General features: G+C 43.9%; 1 pseudogene; it reads left to right on the top strand.

The window, feature by feature from the left end:
- The window catches only part of LOC133361332 (oocyte zinc finger protein XlCOF6-like), a 61,059-nt pseudogene that overhangs the window by 29,636 nt on the left and 8,347 nt on the right, over positions 1–23,076 (top strand).

Raw genomic sequence — 23,076 nt, 5'->3', positions numbered from 1 at the left:
AACTCACAAAAAACTGTAAAACTAAAATGGTCAAAATTACACACAAAAGTACTCGATACGGATTAAAAGGTATAACCACATGACATAATATTTTTTCAGTCACTCCGAGCTCTCTGGTTGACTCTCGAGCCACTCCATTACATCCAGCCATCTCTCGGGATCCAACTGCATGGGATCGAAGGTGGAAACTTCTTTAGGACTCATTGCAGCACCTTGAATTTCAGCTTTTGATTTCAGTTTCCTATCATTGTGGACCTTCTGATGCCTGTTCATGTTTGATGAGTGTGCAAATGCCTCCCCACACACAGGGCACAAGAATGGCTTCTCGCCCGTGTGTGTTCTCTGGTGACGCTGAAGATGTGATGAGTGTGCAAATGTCTTCCCACACACAGGGCACAGGAATGGCTTCTCGCCCGTGTGTGTTTTCTGATGAGTTTGAAGAGTTGTCGATTGTGCAAATGTCTTCCCGCACACAGGGCACAGGAATGGCTTCTCGCCCGTGTGCGTTCTCTGATGAGTTTGAAGAGTTGTCGATTGTGCAAATGTCTTCCCGCACACAGGGCACAGGAATGGCTTCTCGCCCGTGTGTGTTCTCTGGTGACTGGAGATGTGATGAGTGTGCAAATGTCTTCCCACACACAGGGCACAGGAATGGCTTCTCGCCGGTGTGTGTTCTCTGGTGACTCTGAAGATGTGATGAGTGTGCAAATGTCTTCCCACACACAGGGCACAGGAATGGCTTCTCGCCCGTGTGTGTTCTCTGATGACTCTGAAGATGTGATGAGTTTGCAAATGTCTTCCCACACACAGGGCACAGGAATGGCTTCTCGCCCGTGTGTGTTCTCTGGTGAGTTTGAAGATTTGATGCCTGTGCAAATGTCTTCCCACACACAGGGCACAGGAATGGCTTCTCGCCCGTGTGTGTTCTCTGATGACTCTGAAGATGTGATGAGTGTGCAAATGTTTTCCCACACACAGAGCACAGGAATGGCTTCTCACCCGTGTGTGTTCTCTGGTGTCTCTTAAGACTTGATGACCATGAAAATGCCTTCCCACACACATAGCAATTGAATTGTTCTTTGCCCCCGTGTGCGTGGGGCTGTGGAGAGCGTCTCTGCTCCATGTGAGCGTAGTAACAGCAGCGGTGTTATCGAATCAAAAATACGCTATCGGCCGAAAGGATGTTTAGCGTTGAGTTTTGGATTTTGTTAACTGCTAAAACAAGAACGACACTCGCGTCTAACCGAGACGCAAAAAAATCCCGTAAATTTGACGACGAACACGTTTAAGAGTTTATCCGCGAAAATAGACACTTACTTGGAGATTCACGATATATATCGTTGTCTGGAACCCATCTGAAGATGTTGCCACGAACTCTCCCGACGCAAAGTCGCCTAACTGTCGACACAGCAATTGTGCTCGCCAGGCTGCGTTGTCTCGCGGTTGAAGGGCGATCAGCAGAGCGACGAGTCGAGCGTCCAACCTCATCAAGTTCCCTCTCGAAATGGCATTGAGCTCTGCTTCTGAGCCGCCTTATAACTCCCCCCCTAGGATCCAATCCTTTGTCTTTCAGGATATTTACATTCGATTGTTAATTTTGGAAGGTACAATCCGCATGTCTATTAACATACCGAAGAGTAATGTGCCCATTGTGCTTCATGCATGAATATGTAAGTGCATCTCAGTTTGTAATTGTGCACTTATTTTGAATAAATGGAAAAACTTTGTCCTCGATTTAAAGTGAATGCAGAGAAATTAGCATGTAACTTTAGAAAAGGAAGAGAGCGGCCTTCTCGACGAGGGAGTGAAACCCAATAGATAATATTATTTTACAGCGTTACAATGCATAGGTTGTAGTTCATAGGTTATAATATGTTTCACTATGATAGAGCTTAACATGTGAGAGAATACAATATCAGAGTTGATCAAATGCGACGATCAAGGGCGTCAATCGGGTGAGTTTGAACAGAGGCTTTAATCAAAGGCGTCATCCCATCACGGAACACCACCTCCCTGCGTTTATTACAGCATCAGAAGCAACTACAGCAGCAACAACAGCAGCAACATCACATTTCGAGGGCAACGCAGCTACTTCCGATTCTGCTGCCCAGCTGTTTGTTGTCGGGACCTGCTCTCGCAGGACCCCACACGTCTTTGGAAATGATTGCGATGATCATGTCTGAGCTGAGAATTAAGTCACTCAAGATTTATTTTTTAACCATAACTTTAGGTAGGTTAGTGTCATCGGGGCTCTGCGAATACTACTCATGAATGAAATCACACTCCTGTATGACCGACATTGTACTAATTTTGGTTGATCGAGTAGAACAAGGCACATAACATGTCCAGACGAATTCTTATCAACAACAGTGTCCTTAAATATGATGCTAAAATAAATGTTAACACTGGATTAAACGTGCACCTCTTAACCCCTCACTCGCATTTTAGACTAACAATTTGCATTTGCACATAACATACATTCAAGTACAGTAATTTGCTAAAACGACCAAATTGTCATTCTAAAATTTGAATGCCATTCTTACCCTCGACCCCCACAGTTCACATATCCGACCGTCGGTTCGATTGAACGGACAATTAACAAACATGTGTAGAGTTCCATTATAATACTTCTAATGAAATTAAAATACCGTACCTCCGTTTATGGTGGTATAAATTATAAAACCAGTTGGTAGCTTTTTTTGTCGTTTAATGTTTAGTGTTATTGTTTATAGTGTTATCAATTTACGTGTTTTTAAGTACAGGTGATTCCCGGTATACTTCGGTATTCTGGACCTGAACGTTGCACCGTCTCTCTGGGGAACCGTGTGGTGTGTGTAGCGAGTATCACGGGGTGGGCGGTTAGTGTGGTGATAGTGGTCACGGTCGGCACCGATGCACGACCACCGCCACCACCCCTACTGGGCGGTGGACCTGCCACCACAAAGCAGCACGCGGCGGAGGAGTGAGGCGATCGCTCTCGCCACGCGAGCGAGGCTCCCTCGCTTCCTCTTCTTTTCGTGCATCTCCACCTGCACCTCTTCCGGTTTCTCCTCCGTCTCATCCTCCTCCATCCCCTCTTCTTCATCCTCCACCACCATCTTCTCCTCTACCTCCTCCTCTTCTTCCTGCGCCACCTCCATCTTCTCCATCTTCTTCTCCTCTGCTAGCACCATCTCTTCCTCCTGCATCTCCTCCTCAACCTCCGGCACCACCATCTCCAACACCGTCTTCTCTTCCTCCTCCACCACCATTGTTTCCCCTTTGCCCGTCGTCTCCATGTCCTCCACCACGACCATCTGTTCATCCTTTGTTGTTTCCTTGTCCTCCATCTCTGTATTGTCTTTCTCCTCTCCCTCCGTGTTCTCCTCCATTGTCACCATCACAATCTCGTCCTCCTTTGCCTTCTCTTCCTCCGATTTCTCCTCCTCCTCTGTCTCTACCTCATCCTCCATCATCTCCTCCTTCACCTCTTCCTTCGTCTCCTTCTCCACAACCTCTGTCTTCACTTCAAAGGCCTGGACGAGTGAGGAGGAGGGCTGCACTGGCACAGATCTGTGAAGAGACAACACGACACCGTTCCACCTTGCTGCTACGGCAGACATGGCCATCTCCCCATCGTCCGTGGGTGGAATGTGTGGCGGATTAATTCTAGCTGAATAGAAACAGCAATAACGACATGGCCAGTGAGTGTGCTTAGTATTGGTGCTGTCATTCTCATGGCGCCAGGCTATCCTTGAGATAGGTGCAGCTGTGTCTCACACAGACTGCTGTAGTTTCACAGTAGTGGGTGGCGATGCTGTGCAAATTTAGCTGATTAATTTGAAGTGACATTATTTTGGTTCTTTCGGTAAAGTCACGTAGGTATAAAATAAAATAAGTTAGATCACAACGTTCCGATTGCAACACAAGCAATCATCATCAGGTGGGAAAACCACAGCAAGAAACGTTCTTGCAATTACGACATGGCCATCGAAACGTCGTGATTTAATTTAATTTATTTTATTTCATACCTACGTGAATTTACCGATATAACCAAAGAGTATGGATCCCTGTAGTCACGAAAACTTCAAATCTAGATTGACATTTTTATATATGTATATTCTAATTGACCCCTTGCACATAATGTCCTAAGCATTTCAAATGGCATCGATAGAGATCCTGAACGTCCACTGTGACGGAATGGGTGTGGAGCTGTGTGGTCAATGCAGCAGCAATAATAGCCAGGGCGGGAAGCAAGATCTGAACTGTAATGATGAAGAATGAGTACACGACCATTTGGTCGCATCAACACATCCACGATTTAAAAAAGTGTCCGTCGGTGATTTGTGGTCGAGAGAACCACCTCCCTTGACGTCGAAGGCATCTCAGAGTGCGCATTGCATGCGATGAGCCTCTCGCATCTCTCATCTCATCGCGTTTTAAATTGAACACCCCTCTCAGTGGTAGCTGTCGCTGTGCATTACAAAGCGACTTGGCAACTGGCCTGGAAACAGGCGATAGACAGCGAAAATCTCACGGTGGATGGAGGGTTACATGGTGAAGATATGCCCACTTCGTTATGTGGTCTAACCCAGAAACCAGTTATGAAAAATAAATCTGTCCTCAGTATAGCGGAATGTACAGGTGGGGTTTGCAGTGTCTGTGAATTTTGAGAGCGCGACAGGGCTTGAACACCTGTGCATCACAGCAACATTGACCTGGGTTTGAGTTCCACGTTTGGCCACATTCTCCGTGTGGATTATGCAGCCACCTGTTCTGGGAAGGTTCTGCAGCTTTCTGCCTGTTACTGAACCCACACAAGCAATGAAAATTGTTCAATTTGGATCGCAAACAGTAGCAACTTTCTTGAAAAATGCGAGCAAACTTGGCAGGATCCTCCTGAAAAAAAGTCTTGAGACCGAGTAAGGCTGATGCTGCGTGAGAAGCATGGCAATAAATAACAAAAATAAACACACAGGGCGCACACGCAGAGTGGTTTACCGTGGCTCAGCGACTCCGGAGTTTGCTTTATCTTCTTGGAAGCCCTCTTCTCCAAAGCTCGGAGCAATTGGGCCCCACACAGGATTGGAGGACGTGGCGGCGGCGATGGCGGCGGTGGTGGAGGTGGTGTCAGTAGTAGTGGTGCTGCTGCTGGTGGTAGCGGTCTGGAGCCATTGTCGCTCGATCTTGGCGAGGCGCTGCTCTTCCTCGAGGCGCTTTTGCTCCACAAGACGCTTCTCCTCCATCAAGTGCTCCTCCTCCTCTTGACGCTTCACCTCAACGAGGCGCTTCTCCTGAATGAGACGTTTCTCCTCGAGGAGCTTCACCTTGCGAAAGCGCCTCTCCTCAAGTCGCTTATTTTTTTTCTCAAGACGCTTCAGCTCTATGAGACGCTTCACCTCAAAGAGGCGATTCTCCTCCATGAGGCGCTTCTCTTCCTCGACTCGCTGCACCTCAATGAGGTGCTGCTCCTCGACAAGGCGCTTCTCTTCTTCCACCCGCTTCTCCTCCATGAGGCGCTTCTCTTCCTCGACCCGCTTCACATCTATGAGGCGCTTCTCTTCCTCCAGATGCTTCTCCTTGAGACGCTTCACCTCGCGAAGGCGCTTCTCCTCCATGAAGCGCGTTTCTTCAAGGAGGCGCTTTTCCATGACCCGTTTCACGTCTTTGAGGATATTATTTCGAAGGCACTTCTGCTCCGTTTGGTGCTTCACCTTGGCGAGGCGCTTCACCTCATTGGGGCGCTTCTCTTCCATTGTGCATTTCTCCTTCGCAAAGCGCTTGTCCTCCTGGAGACGCTTCACTCCGCTGAAGTTCTTCACCTCCCCAATGCTCCTCTGTTCACGCGAAGATAAGCACATACCCATTCAGACATGCACACTCAGGACAAAATCCATTCTCGCAGGCACACAAACATAGACGGGCACATAGACAAACAAAAATGCATACTCGCACATCTATGTACGGATGCAATAATGCACATTCACTCATGCAAACATGCTAGCACACGTATGAATATACACCATCACCTAATGTTATCAAAATACATGTTACATCCTCATATTCTCACAAATTCAATACGCGCACTTAATGCAGTGATAGTCGACAACGATTTCATGGCGATTGTTGGCAACAATCATCACGGGCAATAGTTTCCACAGAATGTTTTATTGTAAAGATCTGGATGCCCATAATCTGGACACATTTTATTGCAGCACCCATAATGGGTAACTGGAATGGCAACTTCCAATCAGCTCACAGACATAATTCATGAGATTGTCTGATATCATTCTGTCTTCATCTTAAACAACTACGCTGGTTTGGTCGTCTGCGTGCGTATCTGGACGTTAATTTATGTACGGACCCGCCCAAACAGCTAGCTCTGATTCGATGAAAATAAAACAGCCGGCAAAAAGCCACAGCTCACTTTGATTCGATAAAAATAAATAATTAACACGCCCGCAAGAGAGCGATAGCATAGGTTTGGCAAGGTCTGCGCCGCAGTGGTGCAGTGCACTGTGGGCGCACACCCTGCGCTGTGTGACTGTGGTGTGTATGCAAGTGTGCGAATGGTAGTTACGCTAACTAGCAGTTGCCGCCCGCTTCGCGGGCGGTGTGTACATGCTTGGTTGGTGGGGAGTTGAAAGTGGCTGGACACAATAGACATGTTTTGGTGATTGTTATATGTTTATTTTTGTGAGGTTATATGTATTTTAATGAGACGCTCAATCGACATTATTCAATAATGCAACTTATTCAAATATAGAATGCAACTTATTCAAATATCTGGCGATTCATGATATTCTTCGTGTACACTCCGTCTTCCTCCTCGTCGTCAGGTCCCTCAATAAGCGCCTTGATGTTGGATCTTGCCGTGACTCGCGATAGTGCCACGTACAGTTGGCCGTGCGAGAAGCATGGCGTTGGTAGATATAATCCCAGGTTGTGAACAGTTTGCCCTTGCGCCTTGTTGATGGTCATCGCGAAGGCTGGGACAATGGGAACTGCTTGCGCCGAAGTCGAAATGGGAAGTCCTTCGTGTCGTCGTCGCTGATGAAGATGATCCGAGGGATCAACACCTCCTTACCGTTATGGGTTCCTGTCATGATAGTCGCGTGTGGCTTCATTTCCACGATGCGCAGCCGTGTTCCGTTGCACAGGCCAGCGTCCGGGTTCAAGTTGCGCATCATCATCACTGGGATGCCTTTCTTGAGGATCAACTTGTGTGGCGGAACCCCGTTGATGTTCACCGAGTTGAGGACCTCTGTCTCAAAGAATGCTGACCCTGCTCTCTCGTCGTCCTCAACCGAATCTGTAGACAGGAACACTTGTGGAGTTTCTCTGAGGCGATCCACGACACCCTCATTCACTCGCTGCACAGCGGCGTTGGTCGGTGTCAGAATAGTGCGGCGAGCGAAGTAGTCGTTCGTTGCCACCGTAGGGTAATTCAATTCATCTGCACTGTACATGGCATCGACAATCCTCTTCAACCCGAGTGGAACGGGCAGATGACTGCCGTCCTCATCTCCGTCGATGTCTGGGTCGTATTCAGGATTGTCGATCACCATGGCACGCGGAGTCTTCATGCAATCTGGACCGAGGTCTGGATCAACTTCATGCCTACCCTCTCCGACTTACAAAATACATTTTGAAAAGGCAGCAAGTTCTGCGGCGGATTCTTGGTTCTCTGCACACTGGACTCTCATGTTCACAGTCAGATGAACTTGCTTGAAGTGGGACCACAGGTCGGACGACTTGAAATACGCATCCACAGTATCAGCTGGTGTTCCTTTCTTGACAACTGGAAGAATCTGTCGAAAGTCAACGGACAGGACAACCACTTTGCCTCCAAACGGTTCATGCAGATTGTCCAAAATATCGCGAAGTGTGCGATCCACTGCTTCAAACGCAAACCGGGGCGTCATTGGGGCTTCATCCCAAACGATAAGACTTGCCTCCTTGATAAATGTTTTGAGCTTGGACTGTTTGCGAATGAAGCATGTGGATATGTTCGTCGGTTTCAACGGGATCTTGAACATGGAATGCGCGGTACGGCCGCCTGGAAGCAGCAGCGAGGCAATGCCGCTGGAATCAACAGCAATCGCAATCTTGCCTTGAAGACGTATCTTCGCCAGCACATGGTTGAGCAGCGTGGACTTCCCCGTGCCGCCCGGACCATCGATGAAGAACAGCTTTTGATCGGGTTGACTGTCTTCGACTGAGCCAACAATTTTGTCGTAGATTTCTCTCTAGTTCGTGTTGAGTCTGTCAGCATGTTCTACGATGTCTTATAGCTCGTTTCTATCATATCCTTCCAATTCGCGGCGGATATGGTTGTTCTCAAGCAGCGAGTCCAAGACCAAGTGTGGGTACTCGGAAAGCTGCGGGAGGTCGTCAAAGTCCGACAGAGCCATCCCACCTGCCGTGAGGAACTCGTGGAGGCTGTGAAGGGTCTTAAACTTTGCCATTTGTTCTTTGTTGGTCAGCTCGCGGTACTGGTACTCGTAATCGCGAGCCAATTCGTCGTAGAATTTATCCCAGAGATCCTTCGTATCTGCTGGCATGGAATACAGCAGAATCGTAGCGAAGAGTTGACGAAGCTGGTACGGCATCTGAAAGAGCGAGGCTTCTTCCAGACACGCAACCCATTCGCGATCGCTCTCAAGGTAGCCTGCTCGCATTTGATCAACTCTGATATTGTATACTCTCACATGTTAAGCTCTATCATAGTGAAACATAATAGTATAACCTATGAACTACAACCTATCCATTGTAACGCTGTAAAAGAATATTACCTTTTTGGTTTCACTCCCTCGTCGAGAAGGCCGCTCTCATCCTTTTCTAAAGTTACATGCTAATTTCTCTGCATTCACTTTAAATCGAGGACAAAGTTTTTCCATTTATTCAAAATAAGCGCACAATTACACACTGAGATGCACTTACATATTCATGCATGAAGCACAATGGGCACATTACCCTTCGGTATGTTAATAGACATGCGGATTGTAACTTCCAAAATTAACAATCGAATGCAAATATCCTGAAAGACAAAGGATTGGATCCTTGGGGGGGAGGTATAAGGCGGCTCAGAAGCAGAGCTCAATGCCATTTCGAGAGGGAACTTGATGAGATTGGACGCTCGACTCGTCGCTCTGCTGATCGCCCTTCAACCGCGAGACAACGCAGTCTGGCGAGCACAATTGCTGCGTCGACAGTTAGGCGACTTTGCGTCGGGAGAGTTCGTGGCGACATCTTCAGACGGGTTCTAGACATCGATATACCGTGAATCTCCAAGTAAGTGTCTATTTTCGCGGATAAACTCTTAAACGTGTTCGTCGTCAAATTAGCGGGATTTTTTGCGTCTCGGTTAGACGCGAGTGTCGTTCTTGTTTTAGCTGTTAACAAAATCCAAAACTCAACGCTAAACATCCTTGCGGCCGATAGCGTACTTTTGACTCGATAACAGCGCTGCGCTCACATGGAGCAGAGACGCTCTCCACAGACCCACGTACACGGAGGCAAGAAGCCATCCAATTGCTCTGTGTGTGGGAAGGAATTTTCACGGCAATCAAATCTCAAGAGACACCAGAGAACACACACGGGTGAGAAGCAATTCCTGTGTTCTGTATGTGGGAAAACATTTGCACAGGCATCAAATCTTCAAACTCACCAGAGAACACACACCGGCGAGAAGCCATTGCTGTGCCCTGTGTGTGGGAAGACATTTGCACAGGCATCAACTCTTCAGCGTCACCAGAAAACACACACGGGCGAGAAGCCATTCCTGTGCTCTGTGTGTGGGAAGTCATTTGCACGGTCATCAACTCTTAACAGGCATCAGAAGGTCCACAATGATAGGAAGCTGAAATCAAAAGGTGAAATTCAAGGTGCTGCAATGAATTCTGAAGAAGATTCCACCTTCGATCCCATGCAGTTGGATCCCGAGAGATGGCTGGATGTAATGGAGTGGCTCGAGGATCAAACCGAGAGCTCGGGGTGACTGAAATATAATGTTGCATGCGGTTATACCTTTTAAGCCGTATCGATAACTTTTGTGTGTAATTTTGACCATTTTAGTTTCACAGTTTTTGTGAGAGTTTCGTGACGTGCACTCTGGTGGTTTGTAATGTTATCGGATTACTTGCCGAAGTGGTGTAATGAGCACTGGTTGTGAGAGAGTTCAATTGTAGTCGTTAAGTGTTCCTGTTGAGCTAAAGTTGGAATGCGTCTGTAGGTACATCTTTACTCAACATTTTAAACGTTTTTTTTCAAGTATATAGCTTTTTTGATTGGTATTAATCGACTTTAGATAGCCGGTTTTCAGGATGTACATTGATGACGCGTTCGTTGGATATATGGCCTTGACTTCAACATAGACGCACAGTGAACAAATGTGGTGAACTAATAAGGAAATCATGGGGAATGAAACTTTAACGCTTTGGTATTCCTGGAACGTAAATGGTTTGCATCCTACTGGAAATGTGTGAACATAGGACATAATACATATTTCCTTCGAGTTTTGACATAAAAATTATTGCAGATGAATAAAAACGTATTTTAACAAATGTTTGTCCGTTATTTATTTTATAATGTTCCTCGCAAAAACATGCTAATATTATTTCAGGTGGAGGATCTCCGTCACACAAGTGTGCCCTTAACCGGCAGCATCTTGGCTGTCTACCCGATTAACACGTGTTCCTTGAGGGGAAAGGTCCCCGTAGTTAATCGTTCATCAACGTACCAGTCCCTAATCCCGAAGTATGTCGGGGATAAACTGTACTCTATAACATGTAAACTGTAATACTAAAAACGATAACACTAAACATTAAACGATTATAAACTAGTGTTTTAATTTATAACCATATAAACGGAGGTAAGGTATTATAATATCATTACAATCATTAGAAGCAGTGTGGTCGTATAAGATTCGCACTATGCTCATATGTATGTATAGTGTACGTGCAAAGATCGGATAAAAATTATTACAATTACAACATGGTCATATGACAATCACGATTTTTAATGCTAGATGTCATCGAATAACAAAAGACGGAATATATTTATATGAATACACGCACAAACCCATTATAAACTCATGAGATTATGAACCGTTACAATTATTATAACAATCACAAATTGTGACAAAGCGAAATTCCCACAAGCAAAACACCACGCTCACGTGACGAATTCTTAAACAAACTGCAACACTCAAGTGACAGAACTCAACAAATAAACGCCGCAATAAAAAAAAAACATCAAAGGTACAAATCGTAAAAACAGACATCACACGCACGTTAGTAGCTGTTAGAAGAAGACAACACCTAGCACCTTCAACTATACACATCATACAGCCAACTCGTAAATGGGGCGGTATTTGACAGCCTTCGCTGCTGTCGACGGGGCCAAGCAGCGAGTGTTTAACTCCATTGTTTCAGAATCCGTGTCATCACCCGGCCACAGCGCCTTAGCCAAACTACATCTCCCCAACCAGGCAGCCTACCCTATGCTGTGTATTTTAGCAGTTTATTTACGGACGCACTTGAAGATAACAATTCATCTCGAAAAGTAAAGCGAATTGTTCTACCAAAACGATTTCAAATTTCTATCCGAAAGAATGAGTTCATTCATGAGTAGTATTCACTAAGCACCGATGGCACTAACCTTCGCACAGTTATGATTAAACAAAGTAAACATTAGTCGCTCATCTCAGCTCAGACATGATCATAGCAATTATTTCCAAATCCGTGTCGGGTCCCACGAGAACAGGGCACGGCCACAAACTCTCAGATTGAAAAAGAAGTCGCTGCTTTGCCATCGAATGGTTTTGTAGCTGCTGTAGTTGCTTCTGTTACTGTTATATCGGCAGCATGTTGGTGTCCCGTGACACCAACCTACCAACGCCATCGATCGACGTCTTGGATATACTCTCACATTGTAAATTCTCACACTGTGAACTTTAACATTATGAACTTCAACAATGGTAACTTAAAAACATTCACATATACATTTGAAAAATCTACAAATTACTGTAAACTAGTATGTGAACTCTAACAATATAACATATGAGCTATACATTATAAGGCTATACAATAACATTATTAACTAGTGCTATAGATTAGAACAACCTACCTTGAAGTGTGATTTTCGAATTGCATTCGAATTATTCGAATCACTCCGTGGTCCTCTTCGAATCACACTACGGTCGTAAGAATGTAACATGTCTGTGTGTAGTAAGTATATGTGCATGTAACATGTATGCATGTAACATGTATGTATGTAACATGGTACATGTATGCATGTAACATGTATGTATGTAACATGTATGTATGTAACATGGTACATGCATGCATGTAACATGTATGTATGTAACATGTATGTATGTAATATGGACGTGCGAACCAAGGGTGGGTTATGTGAAACGGAAGGTGCAGGATCAGGATGGGATTACAATTATTTGAATAACACTTTGGTGGTATTAGGATCAAGCTGTCCACTGCGGGATGAATGTTCCATCTCAATGGCATCACATAGCAATATTCAGTATGTAAATATAAAAAATTTGCACAAACCCAAAATAAGCCCGTGCAATTATGAATCGTTACAATTGTAATGACTCGTTTGATAAAAGTATTTGATCAAAGTTTGTTATCCCATCACGGAACACCACTGGAACTATTCTTTGGTTCTTTCGGTTAAGTCACGTCTAAAGATAAAATAATAAATTAAAATAATAGCATATTACGACGTTTCAATTGCAATACAAGCAATCATCATCAGGCATAAAAGAAATTGCAACAAAAATCTAACTCGAAAACTATAGACAGACATACAAGCAGACAGACATCACAAGGACACACAGAGAGAGGACACATATCGGCACAAAGAGAGGGGTCGTTTCTGTGACGGTCCCTTAAATATAGAGAGGGGGGGCGGGGACGGAGAGAGGGAGGGGGCAGATAAAATTAGCATATCAATGAGTGGACGGCAACGTGATGCTGCTGCGCAAGTAAGATTGTTGATAATAATTCGTCTGGACGTGGCACGTGCCTTGTTCTACTCGATCAACAAAAATTAGTACAATGTCCGTCATAAGGGAGTGCGTTTTCATTCATGAGTAGTCTTCGCTGATCCCCGATTATACAAACCAACACGCAGTTATGTTTACACAAAGTAAACTTTATTCGCTCAAACCTCAGCTCAGACATGATCATAGTATTCATTTCCAAAGACGTGTGGTGTCCCGCGAGAGCAGGGCCTGGCAACAAATATCTGAGCAGCGGAAGCAGCAGAATCAGAAGTAGCTGCGTCGCCCTAGAAATGTGATGTTGCTGCTGCTGCTGTATTTGTTTCTGCGTCGATCAAGATTGACGCTCTTGATCAACTCTGACATTGTAAACTCTCACATGTTAAACTCTAACATAGTGAAATATAATATTATAACCTATGAAATACAACCTAGCCATTGTTACGCTTTAAAATACGATTAACTGTTATAGTGCAGAACCACATAATTGGAGGTATGGGATTATAATCGCATACTAATCATTAGAATCACACTGTGGTTGTACGTATGGTAAGTTAAAATGCCAACCGGGGGTAGGATATGCAGGATTATAATCGAATTACAATTATTCGAATCCCACTCGTATTAGAATCACACTTTCCACTGTTGGATGAATGTGTCGTATCAATGGAATCGAATAGCCATATAAGTATATACAGTATACACAAATAAAGAGTATAACAATCACACATTGTAACATAGATACAAGAAACATTATTTTAAAAAAAGTATTTACAAATATTTATTCCACTTTTTTAAAACTCAGAATGTCGTCGTTCATGTGGGGAGATGGAGCGCAGTGGATCGTGTTGTCTAAGCTGCTTTTAGGAATCCGTGTGATAACCCAGTCACATCGCCTAACTCCAGTGACAGCACCTTACCCAAGCTACATCTCCCCAACAAGGCAGCCTTACCGATGCTGTGTATTGTGTTTATGGGATAACAAAGGTGTGTAATATCCCATACGCCTTGCCCAAAACGACTGATTGTCCGCTTAACAGCCTAGCCCATTAACCACCATTGGTGATAGTGTTGTTTGAGAGCAGCTATTAAAGTCGTTTAGGCAAACGAGGTGGTGGCTGGCCAAACCATGCCTCGCTGTTTGTCTCCGGAGTGATGACGGATACAAACCAGACCAAGCGGAGACCATGTACCAGATCGGATTTTGGTTACTGATGTTAGAGTGATTGTATTGCAAGTGTGGTCACTACGCGTCTGTACGTGCTCACTCCCGAAGCTCGGCGATTTTTGGCAACGCCACGGGGCTACGTTCACTTTAAATCGAAGACAATGGAGGGCATGGGGAACGTGTTTTTCCATTTATTCAAAATAAGCGCATAATTACACACTGAGATGCACTTACATATTCATGCATGAAGCACAATGGGCACATTACCCTTCGGTATGTTAATAGACATGCGGATTGTACCTTCCAAAATTAACAATCGAATGCAAATATCCTGAAAGACAAAGGATTGGATCCTAGGGGGGGAGTTATAAGGTGGCTCAGAAGCAGAGCTCAATGCCATTTCGAGAGGGAATTTGATGAGGTTGGACGCTCGACTCGTCGCTCTGCTGATCGCCCTTCAACCGCGAGACAACGCAGCCTGGCGAGCACAATTGCTGAGTCGACAGTTAGGCGACTTTGCGTCGGGAGAGTTCGTGGCGACATCTTCAGACGGGTTTCAGACACCGATATACCGTAAATATCAAAGTAAGTGTCTATTTTCGCGGATAAACTCTTAAACGTGTTCGTTGTCAAATTAGCGGGATTTTTTTGCGTCTCGGTTAGACGCGAGTGTCGTTCTTGTTTTAGCAGTTAACAAAATCCAAAACTTAACGCTAAAAATCCTTGTGGCCGATAGTGTACTTTTGACTCGATAACACCGCTGCTGTTACTCCGCTCACATGGAGCAGAGACGCTCTCCACAGCCCCACGCACACGGAGGCAAGAAGCCATTCAATTGCGCTGTGTGTGGGAAGTCCTTTTCATGGCCATCAGATCTTCAGAGACACCAGAGAACACACACGGGCGAGAAGCCATTCCTGTGCCCTGTGTGTGGGAAGACATTTGCACGGTCATCACATCTTCTAGCACATCAGAGAACACACACGGGCGAGAAGCCATTCCTGTGCCCTGTGTGTGGGAAGACATTTGCAGACTCATCAACTCTTCAAACTCATCAGAGAACACACACGGGCAAGAAGCCATTCCTGTGCCCTGTATGTGGGAAGACATTTGCACACTCGTCAACTCTTCAGAGTCACCAGAGAACACACACGGGCGAGAAGCCATTTCTGTGCACTGTGTGTGGAAAGTCATTTGCACAGTCTTCAAAACGGAACAGGCATCAGAAGGTCCACGATGATAGGAAGCTGAAATCAAAAGGTGAAATTCAAGGTGCTGCAATGATTCCTGAAGATAATTCCACCTTCGATCCCATGCAGTTGGATCCCGAAAGATGGCTGGATGTAATGGAGTGGCTCGAGGATCAACCCGAGAGCTCGCGGTGATGTTGCATGCGGTTATACCTATTAAGCTGTCTTGAGTACTATAATTTTGACCATTTTAGATTTACAGTTTAATTACGTGCACAGTAATGACGTGCACAGTGGTGGTTTGTAATGTTATCGGATTACTTGCTGAAGTGGTGTGATGAGCACTGGTCGTTAAGTGTTCCTGTTGAGCTAAAATTGGAATGCGTCTGTAGGTACATCTTTACTCAACATTTTAAAGTTTTTTTCAATTATATAGCTTTTTTTGGTTGGTATTAATCAACTTTAGATAGCCGATTTCAGGATGTACATTGATGACGCGTTCGTTGGATATATGGCATTGACTTCAACATAGACGCACAGTGAACGCATGTGGTGAAATCATGGGGAATGATACTTTAACGCTTTGGTATTCCTGGAACGGAAATGGTTTGCATTGTACTGGAAATGTAATAAATATTCCCCTCGAGTTTTGACGTAAAAATGATTGCAGATGAATAAAAACGTATTTTTTACAAATGTTTGTATGGTCTTTATTTTATAATGTTCCTAGCAAAAACATGTTCATATAATGTCAGGTGGAGGATCTCCGTCACACAAGTATGCCCTTAACCGGCAGTATCTTGGCTGTCTACCCGATTAACACGAGTTCCTTGAGGGGAAAGGTCCCCGTAGTTAATCGTTCATCAACGTACCAGTCTCTAATCCCGAAGTATGTCGGGGATAAACTGTACTCTATAACATGTAAACTGTAATACTATAAACGATAACGCTCAAATCTCAGCTCAGATAGGATCATCTCAATTATTTCCATAGACGTGTGGGGTCCCACGAGAGCACTGTTATATACGCAGCATGTTGGTGTCCCGTAAGAGGATAACGGCTTATATATAAAAAAAAACGCTGATCAAACCTACCAGATCAACGCTCTCGATCGACGCCTTTGATATACTCTTACATTGTAAACTCTCACACTGTGAACGTTAACAATTTGAACTCCAACAATATAATTTAAAAACATTAACATATACATTTGAAGAATATACAAATTACCATAAACAAGTGTTAAAGTAAACTCTAAATGTGTGAACTCTAAATGTGTGAACTCTAACAATATAACCTATACATTAAAACGTTATAAAAGAACATTATTAACTAGTGTTATAGATTAGCAAACCGTACAATGAAGTGTTATATTTGATTCTCAATCGAATTATTAGAATCATTCCGTGGTCCTCTTCGAATCACACTATGCTCGTAAGTATGTAACATGTATGTATGTAACATGTATGTATGTAACATGGTACATGCATGTATATAACATATATGCATGTAATATGGACGTGCCAACCAAGGATGGGATATGTGAAAGGGAAATCGCAGGATCAGGATGGGTTTAAAATTATTTGAATAACACCTTGGTGGTATTAGGGTCAAGCTCTCCACTATTGGATGAATGTTCCATCTCAATGGCATCAAATAGCAATATTCAGTATGAATATATAAATTAATCGAACAAACCCAATTTAAGCCAGTGCAATTATGAATCGTTAAAATTGTAATTACTCCAAACTCTTTTATTTAGCCTTTAACGCGGTTTCAGACCCCAGGCGTCACGATATAGCAACGACGACGACGAGACAGCAACCAGCCAACACAGCCCCAAACCTCGTTCCTCCCCCTCTCTCATTCTCGGCGTGAACCTCCGCCCACACTTGGTCTCGCCTTCCCTTCTCGAACTCTCTCTATCTTGTTGTCACCACTTGTCCCTTAGTTGACGCACTGTCTTTACATCACCCACCTCTATGACCTCTACCTGACCCCGCCATGGGCGGAGCAACTTGGGGGACGTACCTGGTGGCACCTGTAGGCAATACAACCATGCCCTGTCCCCCACTGCCTATGGAAGCACGTGTTCCCGCCGCCCCGAGTTCTTTTCATTAGCGTCTTGCGCTCTGGTGGGGAAAGGTCCTCGTTATGAATCGTTCGCAACGTTCAGGTCCAGAATACCGAAGTACACCGGGAATCACCTGTACTTAAAACATGTAAACTGATACCACTATAAACAATAACACTAAACATTAAACGACAAAAAAATCAACTGGTTTTATAATTTATAGCACCATAAACGGAGGTACGGTATTTAAATCTCATTATAAGTATTACAATCGCACTCTACACATATGTATGTAAATTATCTGTTCAATCAAACCGGGGGTCGGATATGTGAACTGTGGGGGTACAGGGCAAGAATCGCATTCAAATTTTAGAATAACAATATGGTCGTATTAGCAAATTACTGTGCTTTAATGTATGTTATGTGCAAATGCAAATTGTTAGTCGTAAATGCGAGGGAGGGGTTAAGAGGTGCACGTTTAATCCAGTTATAACATTTACTTTAGCATACTATTTAAGAACACTATTGTTGATAAGAATTCGTCTGGACGTGGCACGGGCCTTGTTCTACTCGATCAACAAAAATTAGTACAATGTCGGTCATAAGGGAGTGCGTTTTCATACATACGAGCAGCGTTCGCGTGCACGTTCACTCTACATACATATGCGCAGTGTGATTCCAAGACGATCACATTGCGATTCTAATACTTCTAATTATATTCTAATATCGTATTAGAATATCCTCTAATATTGTATTAGAATATCCTCTAATATTGTATTAGAATATCTCTATTCTTTGGTTCTTTCGGTAAAGTCACGTAGGTAGAAATAAAACGAAATAAATAACGACGTTTCGGAAGGCTGTCATATACCGCCCCATTTACGAGTTGGCTGTATGATGTGTATAGTTGAAGGTGCTCGGTGTTGTCTTCTTCTAACAGCTACTAACGTGCGTGTGTTGTCTGTTTTTAGGATTTGTCCAATGATGTTGTTTTTTTTATTGCGGCGTTTTTTTGTTGAGTTCTGTCACTTGAGTGTGGCAGTTTGTTTAAGAATTCGTCACGTGAGCGTGGTGTTTTGCTTGTGGGAATTTCGCTTTGTCACAATTTGTGATTGTTATAATAATTGTAACGATTCATAATCGCATGAGTTTATAATGGGTTTGTGCTTGTATTTATATAAATATAGTCTTTTGTTATTCGATGACATCTAGCAGTGAAAATCGTGATTGTAATATGACCATGTTGTAATTGTAATAATTTTTATCCGATCCTTGCACGTACACTATACATACATTTGAACAGTGTTAGATTCTTATACGACCACACTGTGATTCTAATGCTATTATAATACCTTACCTCCGTTTATATGGTTATAAATTAAAACACTAGCTTATAATCGTTTAATGTTTAGTGATATCGTGTATAGTATTACAGTTGACATGTTATAGAGTACAGTTTATCCCCGACATACTTCGGGATTAGGGACTGGTACGTTGATGAACTATTAACTACGGGGACCTTTCCCCTCAAGGAACACGTGTTAATCGGTTAGACAGCCAAGATGCTGCCAGTTCAGGGCACACTTGTGTGACGGAGATCCTCCACCTGAAATTCTCTTAACATAGGAGCATCATAAAATAAAGACCGGATAAACATTTGTTAAAAATACGTTTTTATTCTTCTGCAATCATTTTTACATCAAAACTCGAAGGGAATATTTATTACGTCCTATGTTCACAAATTTCCAGTACAATGCAAACCATTTCCGTTCCAGGAATACCAAAGCGTTAAAGTATCATTTCCCATGATTTCCTTATTAGTTCACCACATTTGTTCACTGTGCGTCTATGTTGTAGTCAAGGCCATATATCCAACGAACTTGTCATCAATGTACATCCTGAAATCGGCTATCTAAAGTCGATTAATACCAATAAAAACAGTTATATGCAAAGAAAAAAAAACCGTTTAAAATGTTGAGTAAAGATGTACCTACAGACGCATTCCAACTTTAGCTCAACAGGAACACTTAACGACTACAATTGAGCCCTCTCACAGCCAGTGCTCATCACACCACTTCGGCAAGTAATCCGATAACATTACAAACCAGCACTGTGCACGTAATAAAACTCACAAAAACTGTAAAACTAAAATGGTCAAAATTACACACAAAAGTACTCGATACGGCTTAATAGGTATAACCACATGACGTAATTTTTTTTTCAGTCACCCCGAGCTCTTTGGTTGACTCTCGAGCCACTCCATTACATCCAGCCATCTCTCGGGATCCAACTGCATGGGAACGAAGGTGGAAACTTCTTCAGAACTCATTGCAGCACCTTGAATTTCTGCTTTTGATTTCAGATTCCTATCATTGTGGACCTTCTGATGCCTGTTGATGTTTGATGAGCGTGCAAATGTCTTCCCACACACAGGGCACAGGAATGGCTTCTCGCCCGTGTGCGTTCTCTGATGAGTTTGAAGAGTTAATGACCTTGCAAATGTATTCCCACACAGAGAGCACAGGAATGGCTTCTCACCCGTGTGTGTTTTCTGGTGACTCTGAAGATTTGATGACTTTGCAAATGCCTTTCCACACACAGGGCACAGGAATGGCTTCTCACCCGTGTGTGTTTTCTGGTGACTCTGATGATGTGATGAGTGTGCAAATGTCTTCCCACACACAGAGCACAGGAACGACTTCTCGCCCGTGTGTGTTCTCCGGTGTCTCTGAAGATCTGATGTCCGTGAAAAGGACTTCCCACACACAGAGCAATTGAATGGCTTCTTGCCTCCGTGTGCGTGGGGCTGTGGAGAGCGTCTCTGCTCCATGTGAGCGTAGTAATAGCAGCGGTGTTATCGAGTCAAAAGTGCGCTATCGGTCGCAAGGATGTTTAACGTTGAGCTTTGTTAACTACTAAAATGGCATTGAACTTTACTTCTGAGCCGCCTTATAACTCCCCCCCTAGGATCCAATCCTTTGTCTTTCAGGATATTTGCATTCGATTGTTAATTTTGGAAGTCACAATCCGCATGTAGATTACCGAAGAGTAATGTGCCCTTTGTGCTTCATGCATGAATATGTAAGTGCATTTTAGTGTGTAATTGTGCGCTTATTTTGAATAAATGGAAAAACACGTTCCCCATGCCCTCCATTGTCCTCGATTTAAAGTGAATGCAGCCCCGTGGCGTTGCCAAAAATCGCCAAGCTTCGGGAGTGAGCACGTACAGACGCGTAGTGACCACACTTGCAATACAATCACTCTAGCATCAGTAACCAAAATCCGATCTGGTACATGGTCTCCGCTTGGTCTGGTTTGTATCCGTCATCACTCCGGAGAAAAACAGCGAGGCATGGTTTGGCCAGCCACCACCTCGTTTGCCGCAGCGACTTTAGTAGCTGCTCTCAAACAACACTACAGGTTGTCTACAGGTATATACTGTAATTAGCTATTAAATTCCATTACCACACATTCATCCAACAGTGGACAGATAATGTCACGTCTGTGTGTAACACAAGCTGCTGCGGCGCTGCCAACTGCGCTGTGAGGCGAGCGCGTCCACGCAAGAGAATCACCGCAACGTTGGTCTCGCCATTGAGACACACACAGCTCACCACACAGCCAGAACCATTGATACACCGAAGCTAAGAGATCAGCTTATACCCATCTTCTCAGTTGAAACTGTCTCTGTGTTTAAATATCTGGATGCCTACATGGACAAATCTTTGACGGTAGCCCGGGCCTCAGGGGCTCAGAAACTGTGGGCATCACAACACATTTCATTTGGCGTACGGTTTCCGTTGCCGAGAGCCCCACCACGTCGGACACACCAGACTTGGGCTGTACAGGACATGGGGATGAGCTGTCTGGGTGGGGACGGACATAAGTCTTGAGGCGCGATGGGTGGACGAACCAACGGCGACGCCCTATCTGTATTCATACACACTGCAGCCGTTTCACCTCTATGACTTCTACTGGACCCCGCCATGGGCGGAGCAACTTGGGGGACGTACCCGGTGGCACCTGTAGGCAATACAACCATGCCCTGTCCCCTACCGCTCATGGACGCACGTGGTCCCGCCGCCCGAGTTGTTTTCATTAGCGGCTTGCTCTCTGGCGGGGAAAGTTCTTCGTTATGAATCGTTTTGCAACGCTCCGGTTCCGAATCCCGAAGTATACCGGGGATCACCTGTACTCTATAACATGTAAACTGATAAACGCGATGTCCTCAATTATTCCAAGCTGCACAATTCACGGTTGCAGACTGCTTTGTATGTATGTAACATGTATGTATGTAACATGTCTGTTTGTAGTAAGTATATGTGCATGTAACATGTATGTATGTAACATGTATGTATGTAACATGTCAAGGGCGGGATATGTGAAACGGAAGGTGCAGGATCAGGATGGGATTAAAATTACCATCAACATGTGTTCCGAGAGGGGAAAGGTCCCCGTTATAAATAGTTTAGCAACTTTTCGTTCCCTAATTCCGAAGTATACTGGAGATCACTTGTACTCTAAAACATGTAAACTGTAACGCTTTAAAGAGAGCATTAAACATTAAACGAATATAAACTAGTTTTTTTATATAATTTATAAGACCGTAAACGGAGGGACAGTATTAGAATATCTATACTCTTTGGTTCTTTCGGTAAAGTCACGTAGGTATAAATAAAACAAAATAAATAACGACGTTTCGGACGCAACACAAGCGCCCGAAACGATGTCTGCAGCAGAGATCGTGCTGCTCGCAGCAGACATCGCGGATATCGCGATTCTCACCTGAAGACGGGCGCTTGTGTTTCGTCCGAAACGTGATTTACTTTGTTTTATTTCTACCTACGTGACTTTACCGAAAGAACCAACGAGTATTAATTCCTGCAGTCACGAAAGCTTCAAATCAACATTAGAATATCATTAGAAGTATTATAATCACAATGTGATCGTAATAGAATCACACTGCACATATGTATGCATATTACATACATACTATGGTCGTATGTATGTAATATGTATGTCCGTTGGACATGCGAACCGGGGGTCGGATATGCGAACTGGTGGATTAGGATCGGATTAGAATGATTAGAATAACACTATGGTCGTATTAGAATTACACTGAGCTAGAATGTATGTTATATGTAGATGCATATCGCGAGTCGTAAATGCAAAATGGGAGGTGCGCGATTTTGATCGCATTAAAATTGTTATAATAACAACGTGGTCCTATTAGAATCACGCTATCGACTGTTGCTGATGTTCGGGTGGTGGCCTCCGATTCGGGATCAGCTCTTCCATTACTCGCTGGTTGGTTACATTCATGCATATTACATAGACATGTTACAAACTCACGAGCATAGTGTGATTCTTAGAGGACCACGGTGTGAAGCTAAGAATTCGAATGAGATTTGAATACCACACTTCAATCTACGGTGTTCTAATCTGTAACACTAGTTTATGATGTAATTTTATAGCGTTATAATGTATCGCTCATAGCTTATATTGTTAGAGTTCACGACATTAAAGTTTACTATAACACTAGTTTGTAGTGTTATTTTAAAGCGTTACAATGTAAACCTCATAGTTTAAAGGTTATATTGTTAGAGTTTATAATGTTAGAGTATACAATGTGAGTTTACAA

The sequence above is a fragment of the Lethenteron reissneri genome, chromosome 72 (genome assembly GCF_015708825.2).
Source record: "Lethenteron reissneri isolate LAM-NWPU_2019-01 chromosome 72, ASM1570882v1, whole genome shotgun sequence".
NCBI classification, from domain to species: domain Eukaryota; kingdom Metazoa; phylum Chordata; class Hyperoartia; order Petromyzontiformes; family Petromyzontidae; genus Lethenteron; species Lethenteron reissneri.
Note: the sequence above shows the minus strand (reverse complement) of the source record. Positions and strands in the feature narration are given on the sequence as shown.